General features: G+C 44.4%; 2 long non-coding RNA genes across 3 annotated transcripts in view; one reads left to right on the top strand and one right to left on the bottom strand.

Annotated features, from left to right (window-relative positions):
- Positions 1-12,556, top strand: part of LOC140846362 (uncharacterized) — a 62,186-nt gene extending 49,630 nt beyond the window's left edge. For both annotated transcript variants that reach the window (XR_012125380.1, XR_012125379.1), the window contains one exon: positions 9,417-12,556. This is a non-coding gene — a long non-coding RNA (uncharacterized lncRNA). The remainder of the gene's footprint in view (positions 1-9,416) is intronic.
- LOC140846364 (uncharacterized) overlaps positions 1-21,123 on the bottom strand; it is a 42,757-nt gene that overhangs the window by 8,804 nt on the left and 12,830 nt on the right. The gene's annotated exons all lie outside the window — the stretch shown is intronic.

Here is a 21,123-nt window from a genome sequence, read left to right as displayed (position 1 = left end):
TTTTCTTTAATTTCTCTCATGAGTGTCTTGCAGTTTTCAGGGTTTAGGTGTTTCACTTCTTTGGTTAGGTTTATTCCTAGGTATTTTATTCTTTTTGATGCAATTGTAAATGAAGTTGTTTTCCTGATTTGTCTTTCCGTTAGTTGTTAATATATAAGTATGCAACGGATTTCTGTGTATTAATTTTGTATCCTGCCACTTTGCTGAATCCAGTTATTAGTTCTAACAGTTTTTTGGTGGAGTCTTTAGGGTTTTTTATGTATAACCTCATGTCTGCAGATAGTGACAGTTTAATTTCTTCCTTACCAGTTTGGATGCCTTTTATCTCTTTGTGTTGTCTCATAGCTGTGGCTAGGCCCTATTTGGAATAAAAGTGGTGAGAGTGGATCATTGTCTTGTTCCTGATCTTAGAGGAAAAGCTTTTAGCTTTTGCTATTAAGTATGATGTTGGCTGTAGTTTTGTCATATGTGGCCTTTATTATGTTGACATACAACCCTCTAAACCCATTTTGTTGAGAGTTTTTATCGTGAATGGATGTTAAATTGGTCAAATGCTTTTTCAGCATCTATTGAGATGATCATGTGGTTTTTATCCTTCTTTTTGTTAATGTGCATGATATTGATTGATTTACAAATATTGTACCATTCTTGCATCCCTGGAACAAATCCCACTTGGTCATGGTGGATGGTCTTTTTAATATACTTTTGAATTCAGTTTGTTAATATTTTGTTGAGTATTTTTGCTTCTATGTTCATTAGGGACATTGGTCTTTCCTTTTCTGTGGTGTCTTTGCTGGTTTTGTTATTAGAGTGACGCTGGCCTCATAGAATGAATTTCGAAGTATTTCCTCCTCTTCTACTTTTTGGAATACTTTTAGAAGGATGGGTATTAGCTCTTAGCTCTTCTCTAAATGTTTGGTAGAATTCAGCTTGAAGCCACTGGTCCTGGAATTTTGCTTTTTGGGAGTATTTTGATTACGAGTTCAATTTCATTGCTGGTAATTGGGCTGTTCAGGTTTTCTGTTTCTTCCTGGGTCAAATTGGGTCAATCTTGGAAGCTTGTATTTTTCCAGGAAGTTGCCCATTTATTCTAGGTTGTCCAATTTGTTGGCATATAATTTTTCACAGAATTCTCTAATAATTCTTTGCATTTCTGTGGTGTCCGTTCTGATTATTCCTTCTTCATTTCTGATTTTCTTTATGTGTGTACACTCTCTTTTCTTCTTGATAAGTCTGGCTAAGGGTTTATCTATTTTGTTTATTTTCTCAAGGAAGCAGCTCCTGGTTTCACTAATTGTTTCTATTGTTTTATTCTTCTCTATTTTATTTATTTCTGCTTCAATCTTTATTATGTCCCATCCTTCTCAGTATAAGAGGTGAGTTGTACTCATCCGGAGCATGTCTACTGGAGTTAATGTTGGTAAGATACATTGGGACCACGTAGGAGAGAACCTCATACCTCTTTGCTTTGTCTCATTGTGCACCTATCCTCACCGTTCACCCTGCCAGTGTGTGATTTCTTTAAGTTCTCTTTATGATGGCCATTACCTTGAGAAAGAAGTGAAAATGGAACAAATATTAGTTTCAGAAAGTTGTTGTAGTAGACTGGGAACTTCCTACAGAATTTTGTTATTTGACTTTTGCCCAGAAAAAGGTGAAGGAAAAGCCCCTTTATTGTGTTTGGTGTCAATTTCAAACATGGTTTAGTTTGGAAATTAATGATGACTCATCTAACAGTTATTTTGTCCTACTTACTGAGACCCAGCTCCCTCAAAAGTTCTCTTCCTGAAGGGGCAGGAACTGTGTGTAGTAAACTAGTGAAGCCAGTAGCAATTAGTTCTCAATTCCTCTGACTGGATCTTTAGAAGAAAATAGCCAATGAAAGGCCAGCCCCTGTACTGATATCATGGGTATGGAGAGGGGGACCATTCAGAAACTGCCCTCTCCTGGCTGACAGGGCGGTGTGGGGGCACCCTGAAGGTTGTGAGCCCTGAGCAGGGTGAATGCTTTGGTGCACGTCTTGTTTCGTTGGGCAATACATTAAGGCCCTTGTGGTGTTTATATCTCCCATGAAAAGAAGGCAAGCAAGAAAATAAAGATAGAAAAATAGAGGCTCATTGATAGCCAAGTCATCTTTTGAGAGGGGTCATTAGCCTCTTCATGTCTCATGTATCCTGAGTGAGGCATACCAGATAGGAAGGAGACCCTGCCCTGGGACCTGGTGTGCAAGAATATGGCAATGTCATTTTATATTTTCCCGTTTTGTTGAGAGCATTCAATACCCTACCATTTTTAAGTGGCTACTGTACAGTGGCCAATTTAATAAAACTCCACAGGACACTGAAGGCGGATTTGGATAAGACATTGTGCAGTAGGGTGTCATTGTCGCCATGGGGCCATATGAGACTGTGAATGACTCACAGCAAAACTGTCTACAGCCAGGGAGAGCAAACCTCCTGCCAATGAGGAGTCAACTGAATAGTCTCAGAATATGGAGAGATGCATTTTAATTAATAGGAATAAAAGTAAAAGGAAAGTAAACAACACATTTGTCTTCCCACCACAATTTCTTCTTCAGGAAAATAAATGTTTCCTACAGAAGGTCTAACCAGACTAGAAGGAGCCGCTCCCCAGGTGAGACTGGGACACCTTCTTCAGGCAGGTGAACAGTAAGCACAATGCATAGAACCTTTAAATGGAAGAAAGAGAACACGTGGCTGTCCTCATATTCACCTGTGGCTTTTTGCCATCTTCTGTCTTATCATTCAGGATGCTTTCTAATGCAGGTGACAAACACAATCCTACTTAAGTGAAAAGAGAGTTTATTACTGATGTGACAGTCAGCAGGCTCCAGTGCTCCCTGTTGTCGCACCCTGGCTCTGCCCTCCTTCCTCAGGTCCTGTTCTCAGGGGCCCTCCCTCTGGGGCTGTAATGGCTGCACGTCACTAGGTCTCACCTCTTCTCACCTTCAAATCTCAGAGGAAAAGAGAACAGGTCACTTCTCCAGAAGTCCCAGTAAGGTCCCCACTTCATCTCATTGGTGCTTCTGGATTTGTGGCCAGAGCATGCAGTACTTTGATTGACTGGAAGTGAAGGAAAGATGGGCCATTCACCAAAATTTCGGGCTTTTGGCAGAAATAGGGTTAATAAATGTTAAGGAGGCAAATCACAGCTGTCGACTCTATGTGTGAACCAGTGGCCACCAGTTCTAGGCCCTTGTTCTCTGGGATCCTCTGACTTTCTCATCCGGGATAAATTCAGAACACGGGGTAGAAGAGGATGTGTGGGCTCCTTCCGGAAAGCTGGTTGGCAGCTGGGCTAACTCCAAACTCCTGCTCCTCTCTTCCTAGACCCTGACTGGAGGAGAAGGTTGGTATAAACAGCAATCTTATTTGTTTGCTGGAATGTGAGTAGAAATCTGGGCATATGGGTTTTCCTAAACTAGCAGGCATATAAAAAAATTAGTGTTTAAATTATCTTTGCTTCCTAGCAGGTGCTTGGTGACCCATTAGAGACCCCCATCTTAGCACCATTCCCAGACCAGTAAAGGTCTATGTCTTTTCTTTCCTTCCAATCTCTGGACCCAGATGACAGGCGTAGGAGCCACAGTGCGGTGTGTGGCAAATGACGTTATCAAGTAGGAATCTGGCAGTGGTTCTGCTTCCTGGTTGGCTAATAAGAAAGCCTCAGGCCATTTGATTTAGTTTTGAAATCAAATTACTGAAAAGCAGAGGAAAACAATTTTTGCTCCCTATTCCTTGGAATGGAAGAAATAGAACGATGTGTTTTTCTTCCAGATTCTGTAGTTTTTAGGGAGGTTTGACCATTGTTAAGCCACATGTTTTCTCACATAAATTTTCAGCAGACTTCCACTAGTTTCTCTTGACTGATTATCTCTCAGTTAGGTTCTTGACGCCAAGTTCTGCTGGATGGTTCTGGCAGCTGTAAGGGCATTTCTAACTAATGAGCATACGGCAGCTGTTAGCATCTTCAGAAGAGCTTGAGGGAAGCGCAGGAGGCAAGCGTGGTGACACTTTGAATCCCTGTCAGGTGTACAGCTTTGTGATCTGACTGAGCTGCGGTGCTGGCTCATGTAGACGTGGGGAATAGCGCAAGAATGAGAGACTCTGGAAAGGTCTTACTCAGATGGTTCTCAAATCTTCGTCCCATGTTCGGTTTAGAGAACATCTCCCCTCCCCAGCCTACCCCTCCCCCAGTGTCCCACACCAATTATAGACAGCTCGTTCTCATGGAGCCATAACACACTCTTTCTGGAATTGTTGGGATACATGTGATGGCATGGCGTGACTCAGAGGTGCTATGTTCAGTTAGCCTCGTGATGGAATGGCTACACTGTAACTTCTTACAAGATAAAAAAGTGAAAGTATTCATATATCAATACAATATACAATCAATATAACCGGTAGCCAATGAAGCAGGCTAGCTGAGGAACTGCATTCGCTGATAATCAACCCAGCAGGGGTGAATTCATTCTGTCATCTGGAGGGAGACTTCATCTTGTGAGTCAGTGTCGTTCCAGAGAGATAAGAATGCATGGCATAGACTGCTCAGTTTAAAAAAATCTTCTATTAAAGTCCATTTCCAAAATTAGAGAATTCACATATGTTCTCTATAACTAGTAAAATAATATGAAGAAAGAAGGAAACAAATTAAGCATCTTTCTCATCATTTCTGCCTTTCTACCTCTGCTCCACTAAGGTAATCAATGATAATGTTTTTTTACACCTTTCCCAAGTTAATACAGACATGTATTATTTTGACTTTTTAAAACTGAGATCACACTATGTGCAGTTGTATGCAGCTTTCCTCACATAACAGTGTGCTATGGATGTCCCTCCAAATCAAAACAGCTAAGCCCTTCTACTTAGTAGCTTTATAGTAATCCATGGTATAGACGCACCAAAATTTATTTAATCTCCATTTGATGGATATTCAGGAAGTTTCTGGATTTTCACCTTTAGAATTAATGCTGCAATGAATACTCTTTTAAATAGATTGTTATGGACTTGTACTTTTCCCCCCAAAGGACTTATTCCTAAAGGCGGGTTGCTGGGCCAAAGGTTATATGTATTAGAATTTTTAGTACCTGTGTCTAGTTTGCTTTCCAGAAAGGTTTTTTGGGAAAAACTTGCTACAGCAATTCTCATTCCGACAGAAGTGTGAGAAAGTGCTGGCTAGCATAGCATACAATAGGTTTTTCCTTTAAAAATTCTAAAAATGTTTTGTCAGTCCAAGGGGTGGGGAAAATGGCATCTCCTTACTGGTTTGTTTTGGGTTTCTCTGCCTCCCGGTTGAGGACGAGCACCTTTTCATATGTTTATGGCTGTGTGGATTTCCTCCTCTGTGAATTGCTGTTCTGTTGTACTGAGCTTAATATTATTCTTCATGTGTTGCCAGTATTTTTTTGTCCAGCTAGCATTTTGATTTTGTATTTTTAAAAAAAGCATATGGACTAGGTTTGTCCCTTTAAACCTTGGTAAAAATTGGGTAAATTTAAATTTTACCCAGGCAATACTGTTGTTTTTATTTTTTAAATAGAAAATTATTAAACAGAAGAAACCAAAGAAGGAAACATAAACCACCCGCTGGGCACACAACCCATAGATAACCACCCACAGATAACAGCTTATGTTTTGGGGGATAGACCCCCTGACAGTCTTCTACATGCATTTCACTCCGTGGCTTAAAATACCACCATCAAAGGAGAGAACTGTGAATGGGTATACCTTTCAGAAGAGAAAGGAAAATGCAAATGTGGGATCTTTCCATAGCTATATAAAGCATTTAGGAAGACACAGATGGAGAAATGCTGTTACTGTTGATCAGGAGGCAGATTTGTCGTTCACATTGAAAGGATTCTAAAAAGCACATTTTTCTCCTCATCCTAACATCTGTGAAATCAGGAAGTGTCGTAGAGTCAGTGATGTCTGACAAACATTGTGGGCTAGGCAGAAGTCACAACGTGGTCATTGTCCGCACATGTGTGATCTTGTTCACACCTTTTACAATGTCTATACTTCTCTTGGGTTATGCTCCCTGTTAGTCGTACAAATTTTCAATTTAATTGCTATGTGAAATAACTCCAGAAAGATTACACTGTAATTACAGTATTACATACTAAGCAGTACAACTTAAGGCAGGAGAAATAGGCAAGTCCCAGATTTTGAGATAACAAGAGGCTGTGTGTCTATTTCATGTATTATATGTGACTATCCTTACTTAATACATTATATATATGTTGTGGTCCTGAAATAATGGTGCATCTTCTAACTTCTTACATTTGATGAAATATGCTATTAAATTGTTGGTTAAATACTGTATATGGCAAGTAGTATAGAAGGAAATATATGTTTCTCAAGAGATTTTTTACGAGGTGAATATGCCCATTTGGGAATAGTATATATATTATGTTCTTGGTACAAATAAGATGCAGAGTGAAATTAGGTAAACATGACTTGCTCAGTAATAACATTCAACAAGATGCATGGAGAGACAGAGGTGTTAAAGAGGAGAAAGAAGACATAGTTCAGACATGCTTGTGACCCTAGAGGAATGGAAGTACTGACTGGACTAAGGAAGAATTTTGTGTTGAAGTCAGTGACTTGGATTGTTCGGGAAAGTGTTCAACTGATGTATAAAAGGAGATGTTGCATTGATCATGAAAACTCAAGAGCTTCTTGGACATGGTGTATGCAGTTATTTATCTTGTTAGTATAGATGAAGCAGCATAAATAATCCATAAATCAGCGTTACTCCATCTGTTCTGCCTGTTAGCATAGCAGCTTGGCAGCCGTCCTGGTCCTGGTAGACGGCAGTAATCATTTTCCTGGGGATTTTCATCAGTTGCTAGCTTCTGTGAGTGGAAGCCCATTGCTTATTTGCTCTTCCTGCCTCTTAATTCAGCCAAGGAGGAGCGAACCTGCCCATATTGGAGGGGGGATGTTTGTTGGTAGGTAGACAGGTAGAATAAGGAATCGACATGAACAACCATCCTTTGTAACCTTATCTACCATCTAACAACATAGCTTTCCTGGCCATCTAATGGGACTTGAGCTTTTCTTTAAGAAAAATAGAATATGAACACCCTTATTTTCACCCCTGTGTGTAGTTTCATGTTAAGACTGTAATTTTTTTCTGGCTTCATTAAGTACTTGCCAGGACAAATTTTCCTAAAGTGGCTGGCTGAGTTAAAGCTATACCTTAGTACTTTTCTCAGCTTTTATTTACCAAAAAAGAAAAATAGAGGCAAGGCATTTAGAAGCATTTCCCTTCTGGTACTTAAGTTAGTTTTATACACTGCTGCCGTAGAGCATATTCTCTCCATTCAAGCAATCCTGGGGTCATTTTTAAGCCCACTGAATGAAACTTTAATTTCTGATATGTATTTATTTATTTGCATTATTTCATTTGGTTGTCCTAAAAATGTTTCATCTCTCTGCTAAAATTTCCCACTGTTCACTCTTGTCCACCTTTTCTGCAGTATCCTTTAATATACTTGTCACAATTGTGTGAAGTCCATATCCGATAATTCCAAGGCCATCTCTGGGTCTGGGTCTGTTTCTGTTGACTATTTTCTCTCTTGACCATGAGCTGCTTTCTTCACATATTTCATAAGAATGTTTATAAAAACATTTCTCTTGTTTCTTCACTTATAAACTTTGATTGTATGCTGAACTCTGTGCATCAAAGAGCAGTAGATTAAGATAAATAACATTTATCAACAGAGAACGGTATACTCCTTTATTTTCCTTACCACTAGAGAGGTGGCTGAGTTGATCTGCTCGAACTGGGTCAGAGCTGTACTGGGTCTGGGCTTTGTACTCATCTTAGATTCAATTCACCATTACCTTCAGGATCACAGCAGGAGTGGGACTTCTCTTTCAGAAGTGCTTAGGTTTTGAGCAATGGTAGTCTCCTGTTCTCCTTATAATTTATAGCTTGCTACAAGCTTTTCGCAAGTCTGGGGGTTTTCTTTACTCTCTGTTCCTTTGGCTTGCAGTTCCTCAGGACATCTCTCTCCACCTGGCTTCCCTGCCCCTGGCAGTGCACTCAGTGAAGACCCAGGGGTCTTGCGGAGATTCCTCTCATCACCCTTGTGCTTCCCCTCGCCTTTGGAAGGCCACAGAGGCAGGCTTGGTAAAGACTCAGGTGCCTCAGAGACATTTCTTTCTACTCTCTTATTGTCCCCAACCTTTGGGAGACTGCCTAGCAATCAGTGAAGGCCTGGAGAACTTGGGAGGAATTTCTTCCCGCTCCCCAGCCCCTCCTGCAGCCTTAGGATGCCTCGGAGCCCTTGGTTAAGTCCGAGTTGGTCTTGGATGCGTGTTCTCAGCCTTCCTGCCCTGCCCTCAACCTTTAGCAGGCTGCTGCCTTGCCCTTGGAGAAGCTCTGGGCATTCTGCTGGGATGGGAGGTGGAAAGTCTCCCAGGTCTCTTACCTTGCTCCTAGCTTTTCCCCTGACCATCCCCATGCACGCAGAGAAGGCTGTGGCAGAAGACTCAGAGAGTGGCCACCTTGCTGTGTGGCCAGAGCTTACTGGTATTCCAATCTTCATGATAGCCAACACACAGGTAAAAGGTTATGAACGGTTTGGCTGGTTTCTCCCTGACTCTGTCTGTGGCAAATTCTTCCCCTTTGTACTTCCAGAGATGAAAGCAGCCATAGTTTTTTCTCTCCTAGGACATGTTTATAAGTTTCTGGAATTTACTTTGTTTAGATTTCCTTTTGTCCTCAACAAATATTTGTCCTTGAACTATTATTAGTAGCTTGTTTTTGGGAGCAAATCTGTGGGCCTTTAAGCAGATTCGGTCACAAAAGCCTTAAGACAACAGCAATGTTTTGAGTAAAAATCTTTCCTGTATAATCAGCTAGAAATCTTCCCTGTAAAGTCAGCAACAATGAACCCATCCATGCGTTAGAAACAAGTTTTCCTCTATTACCAAGAAGCGCATTTAGTGAACTCCTAGGTTAGAGCTAGGGGTTAAGTTACCTAGCAACATATGCATTTCTAAGTTAGAGCTAGTGGTTAGGCTACCTCACAGCATGTGCCTTTTCTGTCCTTTGTTAAGCAAGAAACACCCTCTGCCCCAGGGGAATGCCCCTCCCTTAAAACCTCCCTCCCAAGGGCCCCCACCCCCAAAATGGCGAACTCCCGGCCTTTTCTTCCGGGTCCTCCGTTCCTGCCGGCGCCAACCAAGACCCAATCACCCCTCTACAGCTCCCCGCTGGCGCCACCTAAGGTCCAATTATCTCCTGACCCACCCCTTACTTGCTAACCTGTATAAATTGAGCCTGCAAACAATAAACTGTGCCAGCTTGATCAGACATCCTGTCTTTCTGGTCATTCTTTGTGTCCCTTGCCGCATTCTTTTTTATTTTTCAATTCTCTCCTCCAGGTCGTCGACCCCCGTTGATAGTCCTGCAGGTCGGGACAATTGGCGCCCAACGTGGGGCCCCAGACGGTCCGTGAGAAAGCGTGATCAACCGAAGAGGGAACGTCGCCCCCAGGAGGGTGGGGGTGGGGGTGGGGGTGGGTGGGCCCACCCATGAAAGGAGGTGTCTGTAGCGAGACCCTCGCCTGAGTCGCCACGTTCTGAACCCAGCGTAAGACAGACTCGTGTGTATTTCCCCGGCGACGAAGTAGGATGGTAAGTAAAGTGATTATGGGGAAAGAATCCCCCCTCCCAAGCAGAATTATTTATAGCCGGACTCAAGGAGTCCCTCAGGACACGAGGAACAAGGGTTAAGAAAAAAGATTTGAAACGTTTTTTTGTCTTTCTAGAAGATGTCTGTCCTTGGCTCCCTCAAGGAGGGGCAATTAGTGAAAAGAAATGGCAACACGTGGGCGATTGCCTTCAAGACTATTACAGAGTTTTTGGTCCAGGAAAAGTACCTGTGTCAGCATTTAGCTATTGAAATCTCATTAATGATATCCTGCACGTTCATCGCGAATGGCCCGATTTGCAGAAAGTTGTTTTTGAGGGAGAAAAAAACCTTGAAATCCCGCTCCTGCCCCCCTTCTGAAGCCTCCCAGCCAGCTTCCCCTTCTTTTAAAACACACCCTTCAGATCCTGTTACAAACCCCTCCCAGGACCCAAGCGAGCTCCCGCCCTTGCCAACAAGAGAGTCTCTTTCTCCGTCCCCTCCCCTTGATAGTTCTGCAGATCCTGTTATTTCTCCCCCAAGTATTTACCCTACTCTGATCGACTTAAACCCTGATGAGCCCCTTAGTCCCGCTGATGAGGCCACGCTAGAGGAAGGAGCAGCGCGCCATAATAATTCTCACTGGCCATCAAAAGGCCCTGCTATTGTTCATGCCGTCCCGCCGATCCCTGCCGCTACGTCCCGCCCTCCAACTATAAGCCCGCCTGTAAGCCTGCCTCCCTTCCTCCCACCACCACCTTATCATTTCCCTGTTCTTGACCAGGTGTTTACTGTCTCATCAACTCTCTGCCGCGAGCGTCTGCATATGACAAATGACCTCTCAGTCCTCAGGCACATGGTCAAAAACAGAAAAGAGCAGATTCAACTCCTGCAAGCCATTCATGATTTAGATCAAGAGCTCTCCAAATTGACTCACATAACTTACATCCCAAAACCTCCTCAGCAGCCCCAGGGAAGCCAAACAAGCTTGTGACTCAGATCAGGGCTCTGGTAGTGAAAAGTCACACAGTCCCTGCATTTATCAGACAGGCAGGGGCCTCTTGAGGAATGACAATAGCTCAGGCAGAAAAAACTAGGAAAACTGAGAGCAATTCGATCCCTAAACTCTAAAAAGAAGTATCTTATCTTCTGCACACAAACCTGGCCCCAGTACAAACTCTGATTAGAGAGGCTTGGCCCCTGAAAGAAGTATGCAATATAATGTTATGCAGCTAAGTATATTTTGCCACAAGGGAAGAGGATAGTCAAGAGTTCCATGAACTGCTACAATGTGGAGGTAGTTTTCTGAATTCTTTTAGTGAACATCTTTTCCATTTATTAAGTTTATCATTGTCTTTGAGAATTGAGAAGTCTTAAACTAAACTCCCTGAGATAGAAGAAATTTATCTTCTGCAATACAGCCTGGCTTTAAATGACTGGAGCTAGAATTGTACTTGCATTTCATTTCCAGCCCCCTAGACACACATAGTCCCTATCAGTTCAGAGCCTTCATTGGCCCTGTTAGTCTGGGGCTGTCTAAACCTTAACCCAGTTATGTAAACTGCTTGCCTTTAGAGTGTATTCTTGAAAACTGAAGTACTTTTCATCAAATAAACTAAGAAGAAAGAAGACCATTGAGTATTAGAAACTCAAATCTTTATGTCAGTTTGTCTGTGTATATGTATTTGTATGAAGAGTGTTACTAACTGTAGTCATTATGTCTCGGTCTGTATGCTTGTGTGTCTAAGTGTGTAAAAAAGAAACATATTTTCTACCTCCTCCGGAGGGTATTAATAAAATTGATTTAAAAACATGCGCTTGTGAAATTGGGCATTCTAAAATTTCCAGAAAATCTAATTAAAAAATATTATGCATTAATGCTAATTTAAGCTTAAATGAAATGGACATGTCTTTATAGTTATTAGCTGCCATAGTTTACTTAAAGTCATTTAAGTTGATGTTACCTGTTAAATATTCCAAGAAAATACTTAAAGAAAGGCTTGACTTTGATGTGTGGTTAAAGTTTTATAAGTAATTTAGCATGGTTGCTAAAAATAAGTAAACAAGTGTAGCAAATAAACTTTTTAATAATAATACTGTATTAATCTATAACAATGTATATATCTGCAAACAGCCTGAGAATTTTTGTGGTAACCAAAATTCTTAAAGTTTGCCAAGTTATATAGACATCTTTTGTACTTAATGAGAAATTGTGCTGTAAGGCACATTTCCAAAAATGATAAAATATGTTCATAGATGTATCAATCTGAAGAATGCTGGTGTAACAGTTTACAGTGGCCTGTTTTTCAGTGTTCACTTGAAGGTTAAGGTACCAAATGGTTTTAGTTCTAATGAAAACTACTTAATATAATAAGGAAAATATTTTGATATGTTAAAGATGTGTATTTTAATAAGAGAAAGTATAAAGAATGGAAATTCATTTTGTTGAGAGTAAAAGAAGGTTATTTGTTCTAAAATACAGCTATTTATTTAAAGGGAGACAGAGAGACAGAGGTTGAGAGAGCAGTGTGGTGCCTTTTGTTGTGGCAGATCAGCTCAGCCTGTTGCTTTGGGGGAGGGTCGGGATGTTTAGAGATAAGGCGGGATAAACCCAGTCAAGCCCCAGGCAAGCCCAGGCATAGTTCTCACCGGCTTGTGTGCTTGGGACCATAGGGCAAATGAAGAATAAATTACTATATTCTTACAGATATAATCATGCTGTGTGAAATTAAAGCAAGTGAGTATTAATATCGAGAACACAGCAAAATTGGACTTTTGTTTTCAGTTGGAAAGACAAAGTATTCTTTAACTGTTAGTCTGCTCTTAATATTGAAAGATTGCAAAGAGTTTCTCTAATTGTTTTATTAAAAGTTTCTTACGCTTAAAGTCTTAATGAATTGTCTGAGTATTAAAGAAAATAAGATCTTAATATTAAAAAGACTAAGCTAAGTGTTGTTAACAACTATGTAACCTGCATTTGCTTTTAAACTTTCTTATTATCATTCTGGTTAAATAATAAGTGTTATTTAATAACTATAATTCTATTTAGGCAAGTGCCTTAAAAACTTTTGACAACTTCCCAAGACCAAATTTAAAAAGTATTTTACCTCTCAATTAACTCTGATATTTTCCAGAGGGCCCCTGGAACATATCAGTAGAATTTCTTCTTCTCATCAAAGAAAATATTTGACTAATTTAGCTTATTTACCTGATATATACTTAGCTAAAAAGTGCTGTCAAAAGGAATAATGCTCGATTTTATTACTGAGTGTTTTAATGTCTGCATGTCAAACACGGAAAACTGAAGCCCACTAAATAATAGTATCTTTTTTTATTTGCAATAATGGCACTTATGTATGTACATACTACAGAAGAAATGTATAGACACATGATAGAGGAAAACTTAGATGGAATGATATTGTTGATTGGTCTGTTAGAGATGGTGATCATTATGATATTTATAAAGCAGTTTTGTCCCGAGAAGATATTGACAGTTATACTTGTGAAAAGCTTCAAAAAAGAACTCCTGTCATATTGTATAAGAGTAACTAGGTGTATTTAAATATATCGCTCATTCCAGAAAATAATTTTTCCTCACCTAACTTGTAGTTACAACTACTCATGAGCCAAAAGTTGCACGTCATCTTTTTGTGTAGCAAGAAATTCCTCTATCAGTGAACTGTTGAAGAAGAATTTAACAGGAATAAGTGAAGGGTCCCCACCAGTAAGATGGCAAACTTCCGGCTTCTCTTCGGGGTCCTCAGTTCCCGCCGGCGCCACAGAAGCCCAATCACCTCTCGCCCCCCTCCCAATCCCAGGACCTAGCCAACAGCCAACAGCCCCGTAGAAGTGACACCTCAATCAATTCATGCCCCCTCCTATATAACCCAGCACCTTTCCCTAATAAAGTGGAACTCTCCGGTGAATTGCTGCTATGTGTTGCTCCTTTCCTTTCATTGGTGCCGAAACCCGGGAGACGGGACACCCCAACTGGGCCCCGTCTTCCCCCGACACCAGCAGCAGCTTGCCCTCGTCCTCTTTTTCCGGCGCTGGCTCATCACACTCACCAATCCTCTCTGGCCTTTAGGTAAGTTTTCCCCCCGGAGTGGGCCACTCTTCCCCGAGCTATCGCAGTGCCATTGACCGTGATCGTCCGGCAAGGCCCTGACGCTCGGGGATGAGGAGGGAACTCTCCCCACCTCAGGCCTTCACGGCTGCGGCGGACCCTCAGGCCCCTCCTCCAAAAGCCATAAATCCCCGCCTCAAGCCTTTACGGCTGCGGCGGATGCTCAGGCCCCTCCTCCGACAGTCATAAATGCATTCACCATCCCTTCCATCAGTGCTGAAAGTTTTTAAGCAAAATTTCCCTGGGGTGGGCCACTCTTCCCCAAGCTATCGTAGTGCCATTGACCATGATCGTCCGGCAAGGTCCTGACGCTCGGGGATGAGGAGGGAACTCTCCCCGCCTCAGGCCTTCACGGCTGCGGAGGACCCTCAGGCCCCTCCTCAAACAGCCATAAATCCCCGCCTCAAGCCTTTACGGCTGCGGCCGACGCTCAGGCCCCTCCTCTGACAGTCATAAATCCCCGCCTCAGGCCTTCACGGCTGCGGCTGACTCTCAGGCACCCCCCTCCAACAGCCATAAACGAGGTGACTCCTTTGTGGATGAGAACGCTCCCTTTCCCCCCCTCCTCCTTCTGTTCCGTCCGCCGAAAACGCCTAGCGCTAGGTACCTCATGACTCCGGCACTCTGCCTTCTTAGGGAAGTCTGGGTGACGACCCACACTTCCCAAGAAATTCCGACTCGTATATGAGTTTCCGCAGACCACCAAGGATCGTCGGGGACGCCCTTTGTCTCCCTGTGGTCTGCTTCCAGTCCGAGGATCTCCGTTCGCCTTCCCGTTTGTCTCCTTCTCTGTCCTTTAGCCATGGGAGCCTCCTCATCCCTCCCTGAAAGTTCACCTCTTGAATGCCTGCTTAAGCATCTGGCTACCCTCTCCCTGACGCCTGATATAAAACCAAAACATCTCCGTAAATATTGCTCCCAAGATTGGCCGACATACCCCCCTAGACAATAACAAGCAATGGCCCGCAGGGGGAACTCTTGATCCTAACATCACTCGCGATCTTTTTAACTACTGCCAGCGCCTGAAAAAATGGAAGGAGATTCCCTATATCGAAGCTTTCTGCCTCCTCCTCTCCCCGCCCCCTCCCAAGTTCTCCTAGCCTGCAAGCCGCCGCCCCCGCAGAAGCCTCCTGTTCACTCCCTTCCCCTTCTTCTCCTACAACAGCCCTTCTCCCTTCCTCCCCAACCATCTCCTCCCCCATCTCACCTCCTCCACCTTCATTCCCTGCAGATTAAGCCTGAGCCTTTCAGCCCCCCCTTTAACTAGGTCCCAGGGGCCTCCTCCGTCTTTGCCCTCACCACCTGTTTCTCCCCTGTTAGGGACCGCCTTTGTCTTCTCACAAGTTTGTAGAGAGAATGGGAAAGCACCTCCCCCCATGTCTGAACGCAGCATGGGAAAGCACAAGCTAGAGAACAACCAGTGCAGTCCTTAGAAGTTATCTGTCCACAAAAACATATCTTGCCAAGACTCCTCACTCTGAAAATAGGGAGACTTTGAAGATGTGTAGAAACACCGCCCCTGCTTCTAGCTATGCCCTTCCCCCACTTGCCGATGTGGCAGGAATAGAAAACAACGCATTCCATAAGCAATTAACTGGAGCCCTGCTGTAGCTCACTAGAGCATGGGACTCTTAATCTCAGAGTCATGAGTTCAAGCCCAACTAAAGCAGCAGAGGCAAGCAGCTGGGCTGCTAGCTGGCGACATGTGGGTCCGATTCTATCTTTCTTTATTTTCTTTGCCCCCCTTCTGCACTTCAGGACCTGCTCGACAAGGCACGGCTAGACCGTGTCAATCCCCCACAGACTGAGCCAGAACCCTTCAGTCCCCCTCAGACTCAGTCCCGAGAGCCTCCCAAAATTATCGCCCCCCTCCGGGAGGTAGCAGGATCCGAAGGCATCCTGCGCGTTCACGTCCCTTTCTCCTTAAGAGATTTAGCCTAACTAGAGAACTGCCTAAGTTCCTTTTCCACTGATCCCATGACATACATCAGGGAGTTTCAATAGACCCTCCAGTCTTACAGCCTCACACATCATGACATTTTCATGCTCCTGGCCAATACTCTCCTCCCTGAAGAGCGTAGACGAGTTTAGGACTTCGCCCAAATGCAGGCTACTGAAACCCACGGGACTGACCCCACCTATCCCCCTAGCCCCACTGCTGTCCCGGAACAAGACCCACACTGAAATTATAACACGGCCATGAGTCTCCGCTCTCGAGATATTTTTGCCTCCTGCTTAATAGCAGGTCTGAAAAAGGGCAGCTTGTAAAGTAGTCAATTTTCAAAAGCTCCAAGACATAATTCAAAAGAGAGATGAAATCCCCTCCGAGTTCTTAGACAGACTCACTCAAGCCCTATTACAGTATACCAGCCTGGACCCAGAAACACCTGAAGGAAGACAGGTCCTTATGACATACTTCCTAGCTCAAAGCTACCCCGATATTAAAGCTAAACTCAAAAAGTTAGAACAGGGCCCTGCTACCCCACAGACTCAGATCCTAACAGTGGCCTTTAAAGTCTTCCATAAGTGGGAGGAGGAGAAAGAACGCCGTAAACAAAAGGCTGATCAGGCCAATTTCCAAATGTTGGCCCAGCTGATAAAACCACAACCTGGGCGCCCCTCTACAAACAAGCCCCCACAAGGGCTTGTTTCAAGTGCAGAAAAGAGGGACATTGGTCAAGGGCGGGCCCCTCCCCCAGATCTCCTACCACCCCATGCCCCAGATGCCACAAAAAAGGGCCACTGGGGGTCTGATTGCCCAACCACCCGAAGGGGAGGCTGGACGAACAACCCCCATCCTAAGCCCGCCGTAGTGGGGCTGGCAGAAGAAGACTGATGGGGCCCGGGGGCTTCTTGCCCGACCATTTCCATCACCAAACAGGAGCCCAGGGTTACTTTAACAGTAGACGGTCGCCCCATCTCCTTCCTCCTAGACACAGGAGCCACCTTCTCAGTCTTGTGAGAATACAGGGGCCCTACCACGCCAGCCATTACTCCTACAGTCAGAGTAGGAGGTAAACAGATTTTCCCATTAAACCCCCCACCCACCCTTTTATGCACAATCCAAGACAATCCCATACCTTTCTCCCACTCCTTCCTGGTTATGCCCCAGTGTCCCATCCCTTTACTAGGACGAGACATCCTTTCCCTCCTCCACGTTTCCATAACTATATCCACTCCCACAGCCCCCAGTACTCCCTTTCTGATGGCCCTCATAGCCGATGACCCCCCTCTACCCAATGAAAGCTCCGGTTCTGCCCTCATACACCCTGTAAATCCCAAAGTTTGGGACATTACAAGCCCCTCCGTGGCCCTATGTCCCCCTGCCTCTATCAAATTACGTGACCCCTCTCAGTATATCTGTCAGGCCCAATACCCCCTAACCACTTCAGCCCTCATAGGCCTTCAACCCATCATTCAAGCAGACCCACTCACTCCCCATTTAATACCCCCATATTAGCTGTTAAAAAAACCAACGGATCTTGCCGCCCTGTCCAAGACCTTCGCCTCATCAACATAGCCATTGTCCCTATCCATCCCTTAGTTCCAAATCCATACAGCCTCAGCATCCCACTTCTCAGTCCTAGATCTCAAGGACCCATTTTTCTATCCCTCTAGACCCCTGCTCCCAAGATTTTTTCATCTTCACCTGGACGGACCCATACACAAGACATTCTGAACAACTCACTTGGACAGTTTTGCCACAAAGCTTCCGAGATAGTCCCCATATTTTTAGACAGGTAATAGCTCAAGACCTCAAACAGTTTCATCATGATCACTCCAAGTCCACCTTATTATAATACATGGACAATCTTCTACTCTGCAGTCTCTCGTGAGAACAGTCTCAACTTGACACTGCCTCCCTACTTAACCTTCTAGCGTCCAGAAGTTACCGAGTATCCCCCGTCAAAGCTCAAATCTCTTCCCCTCCTGTCACTTACCTCAGATTCCTTCTATCTCAACAAAGAAAGTCCATTACCTTAGACAGAAAATGGCTCCTCTATGACCTGCCCATTCCCAAAACCAAGACAGAAATCCTTTCCTTTCTAAGCCTGGCTAGATATTTTAGAGCGTAGATCCCTAACTTCTCCCTGCTGGCAAGACCCCTATACGACCTCAGCAAGAGCCCCCCTAAGAAACCATTATCCTCCTCACCCCGACACTCCTTCATTAAGCTCCGTCAAGCCCTTGTGGAAGCCCCAGCTCTCCATCTTCCTGATTTGTCGAATCCCTTCTCATTATACATTCATGAGAGTTCCAGTCAAGCTCTAGGAGTCCTAAGCCAATATTATGGCCCATCCTTTGCCCCAGTAGCTTATCTCTCCAAGAAATTAGACCCCACAGTTCGGAGATGGGCCCCCTGCCTACAAGCATTAGCCGCTAGACAGCTCTTGCAGAAGGCAGCTCATAAACTGACATTCAGGGCGCCCCTTACCATTCTGTCCCCACATCACCTAAAAGATCTCTTAACCTACAAAAGTTTACAGACTCTCTCTCCCTCCAGACTCCTGACCTTACTGTCCTCTTTCCTCCAAAATCCCGTTCACCCCCTTTGCCATCCATACCCGAATCATGATTTTTTCCTCCTTTACTGCTCTCTTGCTTTTTTTCCTCATTCCTATTGTCTTCCCCACCACCCCAGCCTCCTTTGTATGGCAATTCAAAGTCAGACAGACACACAGCATCAAACAAAAGTTACTGCCCTCATTGCCACACCAGACTGCCCTTGAAAAGCTGCTCTGAGCCTTTATACCTCCACTTTCCTCCCTCCACCGAAGTGTTCACTAGCAGCTACCCTTATTATCCCTACCTCTGCTTCCTCTATGACCAAAAACAAGCCTATTGCAGGTGATAGCCAGACACCTACAGGAGATGTCCCTACTGGTCTTGCGCCATTCACTACATGAGTAACTTCCAGTACCCACAGTATTACTCCTCCAACCGTTTCATGAAATATCCCAACGGCTCATTCTCCTTATCAATCCCAGATCCCTGGGACTCTCGACGGGCCGCCGGAGTCACAGCCTCAGTTTACTATGGGGGGGTCCTTGACCCCACATGGTACCCTTCATATCTCTCAAGAGTATGTTCCCTCTCATTCCCAAATCTCTCACATTGCATCAGATATCAGACATTCCGAAAAAGTCATTATCCAAACTCTTGATAGCGCCTCTTCATCTTCTTATCCCCGCCCCTCTTCCCATTTCTCCTACTCTTCATTACAGCTCATTCAGGACACCACCATCTTTCTCAACCACACCCTTAACACCGCCAATTGTTTCTTGTGTGCATCACTACAGTGCCCACCGCTGGCCGCCGTGCCCCTTAATATTTCTAACTACTCCTTCCATGCAGAAAGACAACCCCTCTGCCCCCTGCCAGACATACCCCTGTGGGAACCAGAATACGCAGATAATCTCACCATCCACCACTGTGTAGGCCCAACTCCACCCCCCTCCAGTGCACTTCACTGCCTCTCTATCTACACCCCTACCTCCGGCTCTAAGACTTTTACACAGCCGGGACACTTCTTTTGGTGTAATGGCAGTCTTTTCAACTCACTGCCTCTCAACTCTGATACACCCTGCATTCTCGTCACCCTAATCCCACAGCTTACACTTTACAGCATGGCAGAATTCCTTGAGCTCCAACCTCCCTTGCCCTCACGCACAAAAAGGGCTGCTTTCCTTCCCATCATGGTCGGTATCTCTTTGATCACCTCAGCCATTGGGGCAGGGTTTTTGGGAGGAGCCTTGGGTCACTCTCTACGGGCAGTTAGAGATCTCGACGCCAAACTTGAGGGAGCCCTGACATCCACTGCCGATTCCCTAGCCTCTCTCCAAAGACAGGTCACTTCGCTAGCTAAAGTCACCCTTCAAAACCGGCGGGCCCTAGATCTGCTTACAGCCGAGGAGGCCGGCACCTGCGTTTTCCTCCGGAAAGAGTGTTGCTATTACATCAACGAATCCAGCATTGTAGAAACTGACATCACCAAACTCACCGACCTTGCCTCCAGTCTCCACTCTGCTTCCAATTCCAACCCATTCTCTTCAATACTAACAAACCCCCTCCTTACCTGGGTCTGGCCCCTTGCAGGCCCCATAATAATCATTCTTCTCGCCTGTCTCTTCTTACCCTGTATAATAAAGTTCATCAAATCCCAAGTCGGAAAAATCTCTAATCAAGCTTTCAACCAGCTTTTACTCAGGAACTACCAGCTTCTGGCCACAGAAGATCCCTCACCCTCATGTGACCTCCTCACCACACGCTGAGATGGACCCCTCTCTCCACTGTAAACTGTTCCTGGAAACAATGGCCGCAGACGCCTGGCTCCTGACACCCATATCCTCTTGGCCAACCTATGGTTACAGGGAACCTTCACTGATTTCCAAACCTGAAGAAGTCCACATCTACTCGTCCTTACTGCGGGGAGTCCTATCAACCCTTTCCTCCCAATCCTCAAGCCCTCACTCCCTTCTCCGCCCCTGTTCAGCAGGAAGCAGCCAGAGAGAAAGCATCGTCCACAAACCCATAGAGGAGAAAGGGGGGAATGAAGGGTCCCCACCAGTAAGATGGCAAACTTCCGGCTTCTCTTCGGGGTCCTCAGTTCCCACCGGCGCCACCTGAAGCCCAATCACCTCTCGCCACCCTCCCAATCCCAGCACCTAGCCAACAGCCACCAGCCCTGTAGAAGTGACACCTCAATCAATTCATGCCCCCTCCTATATAACCCAGCACCTTTCCCTAATAAAGCGGAACTCTCCGGTGAATTGCTGCTATGTGTCGCTCCTTTCCTTTCAATAAGACTTTCTCCTATGGTGTTTACTAATATCTCAGGCAAAAAACATCACACTTCCCCCTAAAGTGCTTGCTCCTGATGCCCAATTAAATTTACCTGTTAATACTACTATAATTACTGATTGTGTATGTATTAATTGTACTCATGTGCCCTCTTATTGTAATTCTTCAATCATTGTAAAATGGTCTTCTAGATATAGACTTCCAAATGGTTGACATTTTTTTTGTAATAACAAAACATATCAAGCCCTTTCTTCACACTATCAAGGTGTTTGTAAAGTGGGATGCATTCTTCCTGCTCTAATAGACCACCTGAATATAAGCGCAAGAAGCTTCTCCGAGCTCTGCCATCTGATTGTCATGAAAACTTGAAACTTTGAGATCCTGCCACTGTTGCAGTTGTAGCTGCATTCCTCCTGCCGGTTCCTGGACTTGTCATTAGAATGCAGAAAGAGATATCTAAGCTGGCCTGTGCATACAGCAAAACAAGAAATTTGACTGCTTCTGTATTATCTGAACTCAGTCAAAAACTGAGA

This window comes from Manis javanica, chromosome 15 (genome assembly GCF_040802235.1).
Source record: "Manis javanica isolate MJ-LG chromosome 15, MJ_LKY, whole genome shotgun sequence".
In the NCBI taxonomy this organism is placed as follows: domain Eukaryota; kingdom Metazoa; phylum Chordata; class Mammalia; order Pholidota; family Manidae; genus Manis; species Manis javanica.
Note: the sequence above shows the minus strand (reverse complement) of the source record. Positions and strands in the feature narration are given on the sequence as shown.